This window comes from Bombina bombina, chromosome 6, assembly GCF_027579735.1.
Source record: "Bombina bombina isolate aBomBom1 chromosome 6, aBomBom1.pri, whole genome shotgun sequence".
Classification (NCBI taxonomy): Eukaryota; Metazoa; Chordata; class Amphibia; order Anura; family Bombinatoridae; genus Bombina; species Bombina bombina.
Window position 1 is genome coordinate 1,152,960,428 of NC_069504.1, and position 16,795 is coordinate 1,152,977,222.

The following is a 16,795-nucleotide window of genomic DNA, read 5'->3' on the forward strand; positions in this document are numbered from 1 at the left end:
ATCGCAGTGAGACACACCGCGGATGAGATCCTGTCAGGTAATACCCGTTGAGTGTGTGAAGATAGCGAAGGTAAGCCGTGCAGCAACAAGTCTTAAACCCTGAAGATTTCTGTATTACTTGCACATGTGATTGGAGTATAACAGTGAATTGCCACTCTTTGACTCTCATATTATTATTCAAAATCCGGTACCGGATAAGATACGTAATCAATAAGGGATATCAAGGACGGTAATCTATCTATCATTAACCGGAGCGTGTTTTTATGCTATTTGCATTTTTTTCCCATTCCTGAAAATGTCATATAAGGAAATTGATAATTTTGCTTTATATGTTGTTTTTTCTTTTACATTTTGCAAGATGTCTCAATCTGAACCTGCCTCAGAAGTATCTGCTGGAACTTTGTTGCCTGACATCGGTTCTACCAAAAGCTAAGTGCATTTGTTGTAAGATTGTGGAGATTATTTCTCCGAATGTCATTTGTAATAGTTGTCATGATAAACTTTTACATGCAGATAGTGTGTCCATCAGTAATAGTACATTACCAGTTGCAGTTCCTTCAACTTCTAATGTGCATGATATACCTATGAATTTTTAAGAATTTGTTTCTGATTCTATTATGAAGGCTTTGTCTGCATTTCCACCTTCTAATAAACGTAAAAGGTCTTTTAAAACTTCTCATTCAGTTGATGAAATTTCAAATGACCAACAACATAATAATTTATCCTCCTCTGATGAGGATCTTTCTGATACAGAAGATCCTTCCTCAGACATTGACACTGACAAATCTACTTATTTATTTAAAATAGAGTATATGCGTTCTTTATTAAAAGAAGTGTTAATTACTTTGGATATTGAGGTAACCAGTCCTCTTGACGTTAAGTCTAATAAACGTTTAAATGCTGTTTTTAAACCTCCTGTGGTTTCTCCAGGGGTTTTTCCTATTCCTGAGTCTATTTCTGATATGATTTCTAAGGAATGGAATAAGCCAGGTACTTCTTTTATTCCTTCTTCAAGGTTTAAAAAATTGTATCCTTTACCTGCAAATTCTATAGAGTTTTGGGAAAAAATCCCCAAAGTTTCTACTCTTGCTAAACGTACCACTATTCCTATGGAAGATAGTACTTCCTTTAAGGATCCTTTAGATAGGAAGCTTGGATCTTATCTAAGGAAAGCCTATTTATATTCAGGTCATCTTCTCAGAACTGCAATTTCTTTGGCTGATGTTGCGGCTGCATCAACTTTCTGGTTGGACAATTTAGCGCAACAACAATACTGCAATATGCTAATCATTTTATTTGTGATGCCATTTTTTATATTATCAAAATTGATGTTAGATCCATGTCTTTAGCTATTTTAGCTAGAAGAGCTTTGTGGCTTAAATCTTGGAATGCTGATATGACATCTAAATCTAGATTACTATCTCTTTCTTTCCAAGGTAATCATTTATTTGGTTCTCAGTTGGTGTCACGCTCAGGGTTAATATCTAAAAGGGATATGAGCTGTTTTAGTTTAATGGCCACAACTGCTGGGTATCAAATGAAAGTAAAGGAAATAATTGGTGTGTAGCAAGATGTTACGATAAGGTACAACAAATATTATTTGGAGTGCAACAATGTTATACCAGAAGTAACAGTTTACTAGATTTTATATACAGGAACTTCGGTCAAATCTCCCTATAGCTGCCACCTGTGCTGTGAACACTGAAAAAGTGCAGCAGGAAGACTAACCTGATATCCTGAGAAGATAACAGAGATTAAGCAAACCTTGTATCAGACAAATAGTTAATATGCCTAAACTCTGTGAACGGAGCGAACAGGCAGCAATGGGATAACAACATTTGTGGCAGAGATGTAATAAACTTAGATAGGACACTTTGTGTGGCATATGCGCTAAAAGTCTTCATAATGTGAACATCAGGCATAGAAGTACTTGTGAAACAAAATGCAGTCTTACCGGAGTTTGTCCTGAAGTTTGGTTTACCCTGTTCTGAGTAACGAGCTGTGCACAGCGTTGGGTGGAAGCCAGGAAGTAAGCGGCTAGCGTGTGACGTCACCGCTGAACGAAGACTGCAGCTGAAATGAGGTTTTTACTCCGGTTCTGTGGAAAGGCAGATTAAACAGGTAAATTACAGCTTCGGTTCACAAGGTGACCTTTGAGGGAGAACTGAGGCGAAGTCCGGTAGGAGTTGTAGAGGGAAGGCTGAAAGTGAAACAGCGTTTCACAGTTAAATTCAAACAGATGATGTGCGGTAGAATCAGTAGTGAAATTCACTCTATGAGGCTCAGTGTCAAATGAGAATCACATAGAACAATACTAAGCACTGTATGGTAGGCAGGAAGAGGCTTAAATAGGGAGGAGGCTGATAGAAGTTCAGCAATTAAAGGGACAGGTGCGCATAAACCTGACATGATCCCCCCCTCAAGGAGCAACTCCAGGTGCTCAAGATGCCGGACGGTCTGGATTCCTCTGGTGGAACTGAGCAATGAGACGAGGCGCAGAAATGTTGGTAGCCGGTTCCCAGGAATCCTCGTCATGAGAGAAACCCCTCCAAGACACTAGATATTCTAAGCGACCCCTCCGCTTACGGGAGTCAAGGATGGACCTGACTTCATATTCGACTTCAGGGTCGATAGTGAGCTGGGGAGGAGTAACCGAACCAGTAGAATTCCTAACTTCTCTATAAGGCTTAAGAAGGGAGACATGAAATGTCGGGTGAATCTTTAGGGTGTTCGGCAATTTGAGACGAACAGCATTGGTATTTACAACATGTTCGATTGGGTAAGGACCGATGAATAGAGGAGAGAGCTTCTTTGAAGGTGTTTTGAGGTTTAGATTTTTAGTGGAAAGCCAAACCAAGTCTCCTTTGGAATAAACAGGTGGGCTTGTTCTACGACGATCATAGTATCGCTTGTACGACAGTTTGGCATCGTTGATGGCCGCTTCAACAGCTTTGAAGTTGGAGGAAATACTGGCGGTCAAGTCAGAGATAACTGGGGAAGCACTCTGTGATGAAGGTAGTAACTGAAAGTTAGGATGAAATCCGTAGTTAACGAAAAAAGGTGTTTGACCAGTAGTGGAATGAAGAGTGTTATTGTAGCAGAACTCAGCATATGGCAAAAAATCAGCCCAGAGATGTTGTTGGGAGGAACAGAACAGTCGTAAAAACTGTTCAAGCCATTGGTTACATCTCTCAGTTTGACCATTACTTTGTGGGTGGTATGCAGTGGTCAATCTCCTTTCAACTGAGAAGGTTGAGCAGAAATGATACCAAAGTTTGCTGGAAAATTGGGTTCCACGATCGCTGAGTATGGAAGTTGGAAGTCCGTGATGCTTAATGACATGTTTGAGGAGAAGATGGATAGTCTCTGAAGCAGTTGGCAATTTAGTATAGGGAATGAAGTGGCACATCTTACTAAATAGATCCACCACTACCATGATAGTGGTATTTTTTGACGACAGTGGGAGATCCACAATGAAATCCAATGCGATTTCAGTCCAGGGTTTTTTCGGAGTTGGGAGTGGTAGTAGTAATCCATAAGGTGGATGTTTATCTCTCTTGGAGACAGTACAAATGGGACATGAGAGGACATGTTTTTTAACGTCGTTGTATACTTCTGGCCACCAGTGGTTCCTTTTCACTAAGTCCTGTGTCTTGTGAAGACCTGGGTGTCCTGCTAAGTTTGACTCGTGAACAGAGTGAAGCAAGGTCGATCTGAGAGATGGTGGAATGTACAGTTTGGATTTGTAACAGTAACAACCATCAGAGTTTAATTGTAGAAGATGTAGTGGTATTGTAGAATCTTTAGTTTGTTCCTCTTTTAATAACGGAACCATGTCGAGGGTGAACAGTAAGAACTTGTCCATTGGAATAAGAGATTGCTCAGTTATGGGAGATATGGATTCAGTTGTTATCCGTGACAATGCATCTGCCTTTTGGTTTTTTCCGGATGGACGATATGTAATCAAAAAGTTAAAACGTGAAAGGAATAAGTTCCATCTTACTTGTCTAGAGGATAAGGTTCTAGTGCATTTCAAATACTGCAGGTTTCTGTGGTCAGTATAGATGAGTGTTGGGATCTTAGTGCCTTCCAATAGGTGACGCCAATGTTCCAATGATAATTTTATAGCTAACAATTCTTTGTCACCTATGGGATAGTTTCTTTCTGCTTCGTTTAGGGTACGGGAAAAAAATGCTATGGGATGAAGTGGTTTAGAGATGTTTTCCCTCTGGGATAGTACAGCTCCAATAGCAAAGTTGGAGGCATCTACCTCGAGCACAAATTGAAGGTTTGGGTCGGGAAAATGTAGGATTGGTGCTGAGGTGAATTTTCTTTTGAAGAGATCAAAAGATTTTTGAGCCTCTTCCGTCCACTTGAATGGTACATTAGCTTTTGTAAGGCTAGTCAGGGGGATTGCAAGTTTAGAAAATTTTTTTATGAACTTGCGATAGAAATTCGCAAAGCCCATGAAGGACTGAACTTGACGTTTGGTCTTTGGAATAGGCCAATTAAGAACTGCTTCGATCTTATTGTTCTCCATTCGGATTCCTGATGGAGATATTTCATACCCAAGAAAAGTTACACTTTGGGAATTGAATAAGCATTTCTCTGCTTTAGCGTACAGGTGATTTTCTCTGAGCCTGGATAGAACATGTCTAAGATGTGTGATATGTTCTTCATAAGTTCTTGAGTAGATTAAAATATCGTCTAGGTAAATGACAATGTAGACGTCTAAAATATCCCTGAATAAATCATTAATTAAATGCTGGAAAGTTGCGGGGGCATTACATAACCCAAATGGCATGACGACGTATTCGAACAGCCCGTAGCGGGTCCGAAACGCCGTCAGCCATTCATCGCCAGATCTGATGCGAATGAGGTTATATGCTCCCCTTAAGTCTAGTTTTGTAAAAAACTTTGCACCTTCCAATCTTTCTATAAGTTCTGGTATGAGAGGTAAAGGATAACGGTTTTTTATGGTAATTTTATTTAGTTGTCAATAATCAACTATAGGTCTGAGGGAACCATCTTTATTCTTTACAAAGAATATTCCTGCACTAGCAGGTGAAGTTGAGGGACGAATGAATCCTTTCTTTAAGTTTTCATCGAGATAGTTTTTTAAATGGATGAGTTCTGGATTTGAGAGAGGAAATATATGTCCACAGGGAATCTCAGAGCCCGGTAAGATCTCAATAGGACAATCGTATTTCCTATGTGGGGGAAGGTTTTCAGATTCTGTTTTACTAAACACGTCTGCATAATCTTTGTATACCTCAGGGATAGGATTTTCCTGTTTAAGCTCAGATGTGTGTAAAACAGTAGCTGGAAAACAGGTGCTTGTACAATATTTAGAATTAAAAGAGAGAGTTAAAGCGGACCAATTAATTTGACGGTTGTGTGTAGTAAGCCACTTAATACCTAAGACCAGGGGTGATATGGGAGATGTAATCACATCGAAGGAAATATACTCCCTATGGTCACCGGTTGTAACAACTAGCAAAGGTACAGTTTGGAATTCTACTGGCCCACTTGACATAGGTTCCCCATCAATACCCCTCAGAAACACAGGAGACCTTTTTTGCACTAAAGGTATTTTATTTACATGAGTAAAGTTTTTGTCAATATATGAGGCTGTAGCTCCGGAATCAATAATCGCGGAAGCGTTGAGGCGATGATGCTCCCACTGTAAGAGAAGAGAGATATTCAAATATGGGTGTAAACATTGTTGGGTAGTTAAACAGTAAGGTGGAAAGTTATTCTTACCCTTGTTCTGTTTTAAGAGGGAAGGACAATCTCTCACTGTATGTTTGTCAGAGGCGCAGTAAAGGCAGAGATTATTAGTTCTTCTCCTGGTTTTTTCATCTTGGGATAAGGGGCCTTTAAGAAAACCTATGTCCATAGCTTCAGGGACAGATTTAGACACAGAAGGTATATTCTGTTTTTTGTTACAAGTATCCTGATAAGATCTTTCTGCTTGCCTTTCTCTAATACGTCTATCTATTATGATAGTGAGAGCCATTAGCTCCTCGAGAGTTGGGGGAAGCTCAGATCTTGACAACTCGTCTTTTATAGCATCTGATAGACCTAATCTAAACTGATTTCTCAGTGATAAGTTATTCCACTGAGAATCTTTAGCCCATTTCTTAAATTCGGCGATGTAGTCTTCAACTACCCTTTTTTTTTGTTTTAGACCTCTCATTGCATTTTCTGCTGTTATTTGTTTATAGGGATCCTCATATAGCTGGCCCATAGCTGTAAAGAAATCCTCTAAGGAATTTAATATGGTATCATTATTCTCGAAGTAGGAGTTAGCCCAGGTACGTGGCTCACCCCTTAAATAGGAGATAACGGTGAGGACCCTTGATCTGTCATTAGGGTAAGTATGAGGTCTAAGAGAGAACATTAGGAGACAGGCATTTCTGAAGTCTCTGTACTGAGACCTATCGCCATTAAATTTTTCGGGGGGGACTAACTTGTGGCTCAAGGATAGGTACTCTTTTGTCTACAACATCCCTTATGTAAGCTTTTAGGGTGTCATTTTCAACTTTAAGGGCATTGAGTCCATCAGTTAACACATCAACCCTCTGGCTCAGGGTCTGCATGTGTGCGTTGATCCCAGCTGGGTCCATTTTGAGGTATAAGGCTTAGTATTATGTCACGCTCAGGGTTAATATCTAAAAGGGATATGAGCTGTTTTAGTTTAATGGCCACAACTGCTGGGTATCAAATGAAAGTAAAGGAAATAATTGGTGTGTAGCAAGATGTTACGATAAGGTACAACAAATATTATTTGGAGTGCAACAATGTTATACCAGAAGTAACAGTTTACTAGATTTTATATACAGGAACTTCGGTCAAATCTCCCTATAGCTGCCACCTGTGCTGTGAACACTGAAAAAGTGCAGCAGGAAGACTAACCTGATATCCTGAGAAGATAACAGAGATTAAGCAAACCTTGTATCAGACAAATAGTTAATATGCCTAAACTCTGTGAACGGAGCGAACAGGCAGCAATGGGATAACAACATTTGTGGCAGAGATGTAATAAACTTAGATAGGAGACTTCGTGTGGCATATGCGCTAAAAGTCTTCATAATGTGAACATCAGGCATAGAAGTACTTGTGAAACAAAATGCAGTCTTACCGGAGTTTGTCCTGAAGTTTGGTTTACCCTGTTCTGAGTAACGAGCTGTGCACAGCGTTGGGTGGAAGCCAGGAAGTAAGCGGCTAGCGTGTGACGTCACCGCTGAACGAAGACTGCAGCTGAAATGAGGTTTTTACTCCGGTTCTGTGGAAAGGCAGATTAAACAGGTAAATTACAGCTTCGGTTCACAAGGTGACCTTTGAGGGAGAACTGAGGCGAAGTCCGGTAGGAGTTGTAGAGGGAAGGCTGAAAGTGAAACAGCGTTTCACAGTTAAATTCAAACAGATGATGTGCGGTAGAATCAGTAGTGAAATTCACTCTATGAGGCTCAGTGTCAAATGAGAATCACATAGAACAATACTAAGCACTGTATGGTAGGCAGGAAGAGGCTTAAATAGGGAGGAGGCTGATAGAAGTTCAGCAATTAAAGGGACAGGTGCGCATAAACCTGACAGTTGGATTCTATTATTTCAACTGTTACTGGGGGAAAGGGAGTTTTTCTGCCTCAGGATAAAAAACCTAAGGGTAAATCTTAGGCTTCTAACCATTTTCGTTCCTTTCGTCAGAATAAGGAACAAAAACCCAATACTTCCCCCAAGGAATCTGTTTCCAATTGGAAGCCTTCCTCAAATTGGAATAAATCCAAGCCACTTAAGAAACCAAAGTCAGCCCCTAAGTCCTCATGAAGGTGCGACCCTCATTCCAGCTCAGCTGGTAGGGGGCAGATTAAGGTTTTTCAAGGATATTTGGATAAATTCTGTCCAAAATAAATGGATTCAGAGCATTGTCTCTCAAGGGTATCGAATAGGATTCAGAGTAAGACCTCCTGTGAGAAGATTTTTTCTCTCACGTATCCCAGTAAATCCAGTTAAAGCTCAGGCTTTCCTGCAGTGTGTTTCAGACCTGGAGTCTTCAGAGGTAATCATGCCAGTTCCTTTTCAGGAACAAGGTTTGGGGTTTTATTCAAATCTATTCATTGTACCAAAGAAGGAAAATTTATTCAGACCAGTTCTGGATATGAAAATTTTGAATCGTTATGTAAGAGTACCAACTTTCAAGATCGTGACTATAAGGACTATTCTGCCTTTTGTTCAGCGAGGACATTATATGTCCACAATAGACTTGCAGGATGCATACCTTCATATTCCGATTCATCCAGAACATTATCAGCTCCTGAGATTCTCTTTTTCTAGGCAAGCATTACCAATTTGTTGCTCTTCCATTTGGCCTAGCAACAGCTCCAAGAATATTTTAAAACGTTCTAGGTGCAATACTCTTTGTAATCAGAGAACAGGGTATTGCGGTGTTTCCTTATTTGGACGATATCTTGGAACTAGCTCAGTCTTTACGTTCTGCAGAATCTCACACGAATCAACTAGTGTTGTTTCTTCGGAAACATGGTTGGAGGATCAATTTACCAAAAAGTTTCTTGATTCCTCAGACAAGGGTCACCTTTTTAGGCTTCCAGATAGATTCAGTGTCCATTACTCTGTCTCTAACAGACAAGAGATGTTTAAAATTGGTTGCAGCCTGCCGGCACCTTCAGTCTCAGTCATTCCCTTCAGTGGCTATGTGCATGGAAGTTTTAGGTTTCATGACTGCAGCATCAGATGTGATCCCCTTTGCTCGTTTTCACATGAGACCTCTACAGCTTTGTATGCTGAACCAATGGTGCAGGGATTATACAAAGATATCACAATTAATATCCTTAAATCCCAATGTTCGACACTCTCTGACGTGGTGGATAGATCACCATTGTTTAGTTCAAGGGGCTTCTTTTGATCGGCCAACCTGGACTGTGATCACAACAGATGCAAGTCTTTCAGGTTGGGGAGCTGTTTGGAGATCTCTGACAGCACAAGGGGTTTGGAAATCTCAAGAGGCGAGATTAACAATAAATATTTTAGAACTGCAATTCTCAGAGCTCTTCAGTTTTGGCCTCTGTTAAAGAGAGAACCGTTCATTTGTTTTCAGACAGACAATATCACAACAGTGGCATATGTCAATCATCAGGGTGGGACTCACAGTCCCCAAGCTATGAAAGAAGTATCTCGGATACTTGCTTGGGCGGAATCCAGCTCCTGTCTAATCTCTGCGGTGCATATCCCAGGTGTAGACAATTGGGAGGCGGATTATCTCAGCCATCAGACTTTACATCCAGGGGAGTGGTCTCTCCATCCAGATGTGTTTTCTCAGATTGCTCATATGTGGGGTGTGACAGACCCTTCTGTCAGTACTGAAAGAGTTAACTTTGTTCAGCTTTAAGAAGCTATTTTCTAAAGACAAGGTTGCTAGCCTCAGCTATTGTGTACTGTAATTAAGTTTAGTGATAAACATTCACATTGTTTAGTCACATCCAGAGAGCAGACGCCCAAGTGATAAAAGGGGCTCAATTGTGTCTTGTGTTTAACTTGCTTATCTGCTTAAGTAATGTAATTCTATTGTGGCATGTCAAAGGGCGTTTTCCCTCTATCTAATGTACAATATTCTTTCAACCCCCCATCTGGGGTCAGACCTGCATAAAAACTGGGCATATAGCCCTCAATAAAGTGCATTCTGTTTTAACCTTCAATGTGGAGGCTGGTCTCATGTTTGAGGGGGGGGATTTAGCTGGGTTGTGAGTTGCTGATCCCATATTCAGGACATCATTCATCTGGTATTAACCCTTGGTATCCGGGATATACCGTAACAATTGGTCGCAAGCGACGGGATGATCCTTATCGCCCAGAAGAGCAACTACACAAGCCTGTAACCTCAGGAAGAGGGGGATTATTACAATACTGACTAAGATGGAAGGAGTACCAGGGACCGAAGGAACCAATGGGCCCAGCATATCAGACAGAACCCCCGAAGAAGCAAGTTTTGATCGGGCGGTTAAAATAAGACTGGCACAGACTTCCGGTGGGTGGCGAATTAAGATGGTCGCAAGTCTGAATGGCTCTGCCTAAGACCAAGTTATTTATCCTATCCCAGGATCAATTCACTGCCATCCTGCTAGCCCTTAACAGTTTAAGCTGTTCGGGCACTTACAGGGATCAAGCATCACAACTCTTGGCCCCCGGGACGATGGAAAAGTATAAGAGAAGGAGAGAACTGTGATACACATTGTACGCAGCATAGCTGAAGAGGGATACAAATATGGAGATCTCCTCAGCTCAAACAGAACCTCGCAATAACGACATTCTAATTCCCATGCAGGACTTACTTTTACCAGCATTTAACAAGCTAGAATCTGCCCTGCAAATCCTACTAGCCGAAGCCCAGGTTGAGTATCTCCTGCACTCGGTTTCAAAAAGGCGTTGCCTCCCAAAAGAGTCCTTCTACAAGTATGCTTCCATGATTTCTGAGGCACATCAGATAGAGCATAAGGAGAGACCGACAGAACAGCTGCTAATGTGCGCGGTTCAGGGATCCACAAACAAAATTGGAGAGGAAGAAGGACCCCTCACAGCTATTGAAGGGGAGATATTGGGCACCTCAACGGCTGACTCTACACTGCAGCGTGACCCCGGCAATTATTCTCCACCCTACCAGCCACTAAAGACCGCAATCTCCCGCACTGTATATCAGTTACATGACAAAGTGTCACCCAGAGACTTGCTGCTATGGGCCACTCAGTTACACCTCACACCTGAGATGGAACCGGTTATAGACCCAACAGCTCACTGTTTACTAACCACCCGGATTTTCTTACTCAACACCCTGGTTTGTCTCTGTACATACTTGCAATAATGGATCTGGGGGAAGACCCTAAGGAAGAGAAGGCTGAGGCTGCATACAGTGACAGGGGTCGGCTGAGAGATAAACGTCCTTAACTGTTAAAGTTAATGTTCTTGCATTTGTTATTGGCTCCATTATTTCACTTTTTTGTCTGCCAGCATATGTCCTACAGTTAATACTTCAAAAAAAACAACAAAAAAAAAACGGCATGCCAATTTCTCTGAGTAGTTTCATCAGGAACATGTTGCACTACCGGACTGTCAATGCAAGCTCCTTTAACACATAAAAGATCTATACCAGGGAAACTGTTTATCTTACTACGTATTCCCTGATTACCATTAAATCTAGCTCCCCGGTGAGTTATGTTATAGTTTTTATGTGTCATGCTCTGTTTCACTATGATTGGAATGTTGCTTTGTGTGCAGGGATATATCATAGTATGCCTCGTATGCTGCTGGCTTAAACATTTAAAACCATTTTTCCCTTATCAGTCCCTCTTGACACTGTTCTAGAGGAGTTGGAGGTTTAAATACTTAAAGAGCGGGACAGCTTCTCCTTAATGAGGGCAGATTTCAATTTATGGCTTTTTTTGGATCGCCTACAGGATCTTTGAAGAGTGCCTTGTCAAGTATAGTACTCGTTCTACTGTTACGCTGATTTATGTGTTGTGGGGATTAACAAATCAGATAAGACCTGTATACTTCTACAAAGATCTTTATGTTATTTCAGAGTTAGTTTAATCTGTCTGCTGATATGTATTTACTTCAAGGCAGCCCTACCGGCCCCATCTTCTTTTCTTTGTATGTCAATTAGATATATCTCCATATCCAGGGATTTGTTCTAACAATATTAATGTTCTGCAAGTTAATATCTTGCACCAATTGCTGTAGCCTGTGTACATACATTTACCATTCATACCTACTAAGAACCTATTAAGCATTCACACACATGCATTATTAAGATAGCCTTGCTGTCAGGCAATGAGTAAATGTTTATCAACAGCACTCTGTTAAGGAAAAAAAAAAAGGCTCTGCAATCTGTTGTATCAACACACATACCAGCTCCAGCTCCAGCTCCCAACTCTAGCCACACATGTTTAATTATTTTTGGTAGCCTATGCACATATCATTCATATTTACTAAAATACTAGTAAGTAAACACAGGCATACAGTATTGAGGCAGCCATGTTTACTAACCCACTGAGATAGCCACAGTTTTCATGATGGGTCATTTATTCAGTCAGTTTATAGCCTAATGTCTATCAAAAGATATTTGCCTGACAGTGCGGCTTGGCAGTCAATAATTACTGCGCACTTTTTGTACTGATGTCTCCTATACATGTTCAGCTGGGGATTATATCAATATATCAATACATTTCTTTCCTATTAGACAGCGGTTCACATACCTCTGACTATACTTGGAATCTGTGGGGTTTTGTTTAATTTACATGTTTAGTTTAGTGGGTTTTATTTTATTGTTTTGTTAAATGTTGTGTTGTTTGTTTTGGTGTATGTTACTGAATTAATATTAAAAAACTAAGAAGTGCAGGTGCAATATGAGATAACAATTAACTGATGTTGATATGGTCCTCACTGCATGGATTGGTCTATGTTATAACAATGTTCTATTCCCAAACTAGCAAATTACACGTATGTTATACTTTATGAAAATGAGCGGCTATTCCGCTTTATATTTCCTGATAACAACTGTTCCAGTACTGATATTGTATTCATATTCAACATGTTATGTTCATCTCATGATATGAAATGTATTGTTGCTGTGATTCGACATGTCAATGTATGCACTTGACTCATTGTACCTGTAGTTCTTCAATAAAAAGAATTTAAAAAAAAATAAATAAGACTGGCACATTATGGCCCCAACCCATCTGCGGAAATTATCGACCGGGTCATAGCAGCTGTGGAGGCCAACCTACTTCGCAAAAGCGGCGCTGCAGCAGCCCAAGTCACAGCAACCCCAGTGGAAAAGGGAAAAGTAAATTTTGCAGCTTTTAAAAACTTCCTGGAAACAGAAGGAGAGATTGATGGGTACCTTGCGGATTTTGAGAGGCAATGTGCACTACACAAGGTACCCGCAGAGGACTGGGTCACGATATTATCCGGAAAATTATCCGGACGGGCCAGTGAGGCTTTTCGGGCCATTCCAGATGAGGAAGTCGGGGATTATAATACTGTAAAAGAGGCTCTGCTCTCCAGGTATGCGGTTACACCAGAGGCATACCGGCGGTGGTTCAGAGACACTGTTAAATTAGCTGGTGATTCCTACGTTGAGTGGGCATAAAAGGTGCACCGCACAGCATCTTACTGGATGGCGGGGTGCCAAGCCGTATCTGGGGAAGAGGTGCTGCAGCTATTCCTGTTGGAACATTGCTTTGACAAGTTATCAGCAGGATTTCGAGAGTGGGTTAGGGACCGTAAACCCTCCACCCTGCATGAAGCTGCTTGCCTGGCAGATGAGTATACGGATGCCCGCAAACTGGACACTGCTACCACTAAGCCCCCTGCTAGAGTGGGGTACAGACCCCCAGTCACCCCAGCAGCTGCCAGTTACCAACCCCCGGTGCACCGCTATACCACACAGCCTCCGGCCATGAACTACCCTCAGAGAGCACGGTTCAATTCGCGGGGCTACTCACAACCTATTCGGTGCTTTGGATGTAAGCAACTAGGGCACAAAAGACCAGAGTGTCCCCTAAACGCAGCGAACCAAGCACAGTCCTGGAGAAGACCCGCCGGCGGAATCCCACGTAACCCTCAGCCTGCGGCCCACTACGTAGAGGAGCAAGAATGCTGGGGCATCCTACATGAAGCAGACCCCGTGCAAGCTGCCCACCGGAATAACCGGCAACTGGTTAAAGTGAATGGGAAGGAGGTCAATGGTCTACGGGATACTGGTGCTACCATGACCTTGCTTCAAAAGAACTTGGTGTCTGAGAAACAGCACACTGGAGACACTGTGGCTGTGAGGGTAGCAGGGGGCGATGTGTTCAGCCTACCTGTTGCCCAGGTACATTTGGATTGGGGAGTGGGCGCTAGACCTGTGAATGTGGGGGTCAAGAAGGACTTACCTGCTGATGTTCTCCTTGAAAATAACTTGGCCCCCCTTGTTTCTGCCTATGCTCCCATGGGTCCCACCGATGTTAACCCTGTGACTACCCGTGCCCAGATCCATGCCGCAGATACTGACCCACCTGCTGCTAAGCCCCAGGACGCTGAGCTCAGTAAATCTCTATCCGCTATTGATACGTGGAAGTCCCGTTACAATGCGCTGATGAAGGAGAAGAGTCAAGTAGAGGATGAAATGGTCACAATAAACAATCACGTAAAAGTACTAGCGGGAGAGAAGAGGAGCGCAGAGGAAAAAGCACATTTAGAACGGGAATCTCTGCTAAACAAGCTGCACTGACAGACTGCAGAAAACACCAGCTTGAGAGTGGAACATGAAACATTAAAGACAAACTTAGCGACACTGGAGGAGAAGCTGGCGCTTGCTCATAGTGAGGTGCAGCAACTCAAGGGCACCCTATGTCAGTATGAAGGGATTGTGGATACCTATAAAGAGCAGGTACAAAAACCACGTAAAGAAGCCGATGATATTTTGAAGGACTGTTTAGCCCTAGTCTGGGCACTGAAGAAGTTGAACCCTTATTTATACGGACAGGGATTCTCTCTCATAACGGGAATACAGATGGATTGTCCCGGAAAACTGACATGCCTACCACCTACTAGTCCGGTCATCCCCAGGTTGACCCGCCAAAGGGTCAAGCCGGGTCTGCCGGAGTGTTCCACTAGGAGGGAGCTATGTGACAGACCCTTCTGTCAGTACTGAAAGAGTTAACTTTGTTCAGCTTTAAAAAGCTATTTTCTAAAGACAAGGTTGCTAGCCTCAGCTATTGTGTACTGTAATTAAGTTTAGTGATAAACATTCACATTGTTTAGTCACATCCAGAGAGCAGATGCCAAACTGATAAAAGGGGCTCAATTGTGTCTTGTGTTTAACTTGCTTATCTGCTTAAGTAATGTAATTCTATTGTGGCATGTCAAAGGGCGTTTTCCCTCTATCTAATGTACAATATTCTTTCAACCCCCCATCTGGGGTCAGACCTGCATAAAAACTGGGCATATAGCCCTCAATAAAGTGCATTCTGTTTTAACCTTCAATGTGGAGCCAGGTCTCATGTTTGAGGGGGGGGAATTAGCTGGGTTGTGAGTTGCTGATCCCATAATCAGGACATCGTTCATCTGGTATTAACCCTTGGTATCCGGGATATACCGTAACATGGGGTCTTCCAGAGATAGATCTCCTGGCCTTTCATCTAAACAAGAAACTTCCCAGATACCTGCCCAGGTCCAGGGATGTTCAGGTGGAAGCAGTGGATGCGCTGACACTTCCTTGGTGTCATCATCCTGCTTACATCTTCCCGCCTCTAGTTCTTCTTCCAAGAGTGATCTCCAAAATCATCATGGAACAATCGTTTGTGTTGCTGGTGGCTCCAGCAAGGCCACAAAGGTTTTGGTATGCGGATATGGTTCGGATGTCCTGTTGCCAACCTTGGCCACTTCCGTTAAGGCTGGACCTACTGTCTCAAGGTCCGTTTTTCCATCAGGATCTCACATCATAAAATTTGAAGGTATGGAAATTGAACGCTTAGTACTAAGTCATAGAGGTTTCTCTGACTTAGTGATTAATACTATGTTACAGGCTCGTAAATCTGTCTCAAGAAAGATTTATTATAGAGTTTGGAAGACTTACATTTCATGGTGTTCTTCTCATAAATTTTCTTGGCATTCTTTTAGAATTCCTAGAATTTTACAGTTTCATCAGGATGGTTTGGATAAGGGTTTGTCTGCAAGTTCCTTGAAGGGACAAATCTCTGCTCTTTCTGTTTTATTTCACAGAAAGATTGCTATACTTCCTGATATTCACTGTTTTGTACAGGCTTTAGTTCGTATTAAGCCTGTCATTAAATCAATTTATCCTCCTTGGAGTCTTAATTTGGTTTTGAAGGCTTTACAGGCTCCTCCAATTGAGCATATGCATTCTTTGGAAATTTAACTACTTTCTTGGAAAGTGTTGTTCCTTTTGGCTGTCTCTTCTGCTAGAAGAGTTTCTGAGCTATCTGCTCTTTCTTGTGAGTCTCCTTTTCTGATTTTTTATCAGGATAAGGCAGTTTTGCTGACTTCTTTTCAATTTTTACTTAAGGTTGTGAATTCTAACAACATTAGTAGAGAATTTGTTGTCCCTTCCTTGTGTCCTAATCCTAAGAATTCTTTGGAAAGATCTTTACATTCTTTTGATGTGGTAAGAGCTTTGAAATATTATGTGGAAGCTACTAAAGATTTCAGGAAGACTTACAGTCTATTTGTTTTATTTTCTGGTCCTAGGAAAGGTCAGAAGGCTTCTGCTATTTCCTTGGCTTCTTGGTTAAAACTTTTGATTCATCAAGCTTATTTGGAGTCGGGTCAGGCCCCGCCTCAGTGAATTACAGCTCATTCTACTAGATCAGTCTCCACTTCGTGGGCCTTTAAGAATGAAGCTTCAGTTGATCAAATTTGCAAAGCGGCAACTTGGTCCTCTTTGCATACATTTACTAAATTCTACCGTTTTGATGTATTTGCTTCTTCAGAAGCAGTTTTTGGTAGAAAAGTTCTTCAGGCAGCTGTTTTAGTTTGATTCTTCTACTTTTGATTTAAGTTTTTTTCTTTAATTTATGAGAATAAACTTATTTTTTTGGGTTGTGAATTAATTTTTTCCGTGGAAAATGGCTGTTTTTATTTTTATCCCTCCCTCTCTAGCGACTCTTGCGTGGAGTTCCACATCTTGGGTATTGCTATCCCATACGTCACTAGCTCATGGACTCTTGCCAATTACATGAAACAAAACATAATTTATGTAAGAACTTACCTGATA

General features: G+C 41.6%; 1 protein-coding gene across 1 annotated transcript in view; it reads right to left on the reverse strand.

Annotated features, from left to right (window-relative positions):
* The window catches only part of LOC128664933 (phosphatidylinositol 3-kinase C2 domain-containing subunit gamma), a 491,959-nt gene that overhangs the window by 381,495 nt on the left and 93,669 nt on the right, over positions 1–16,795 (reverse strand). The window lies entirely within an intron of this gene.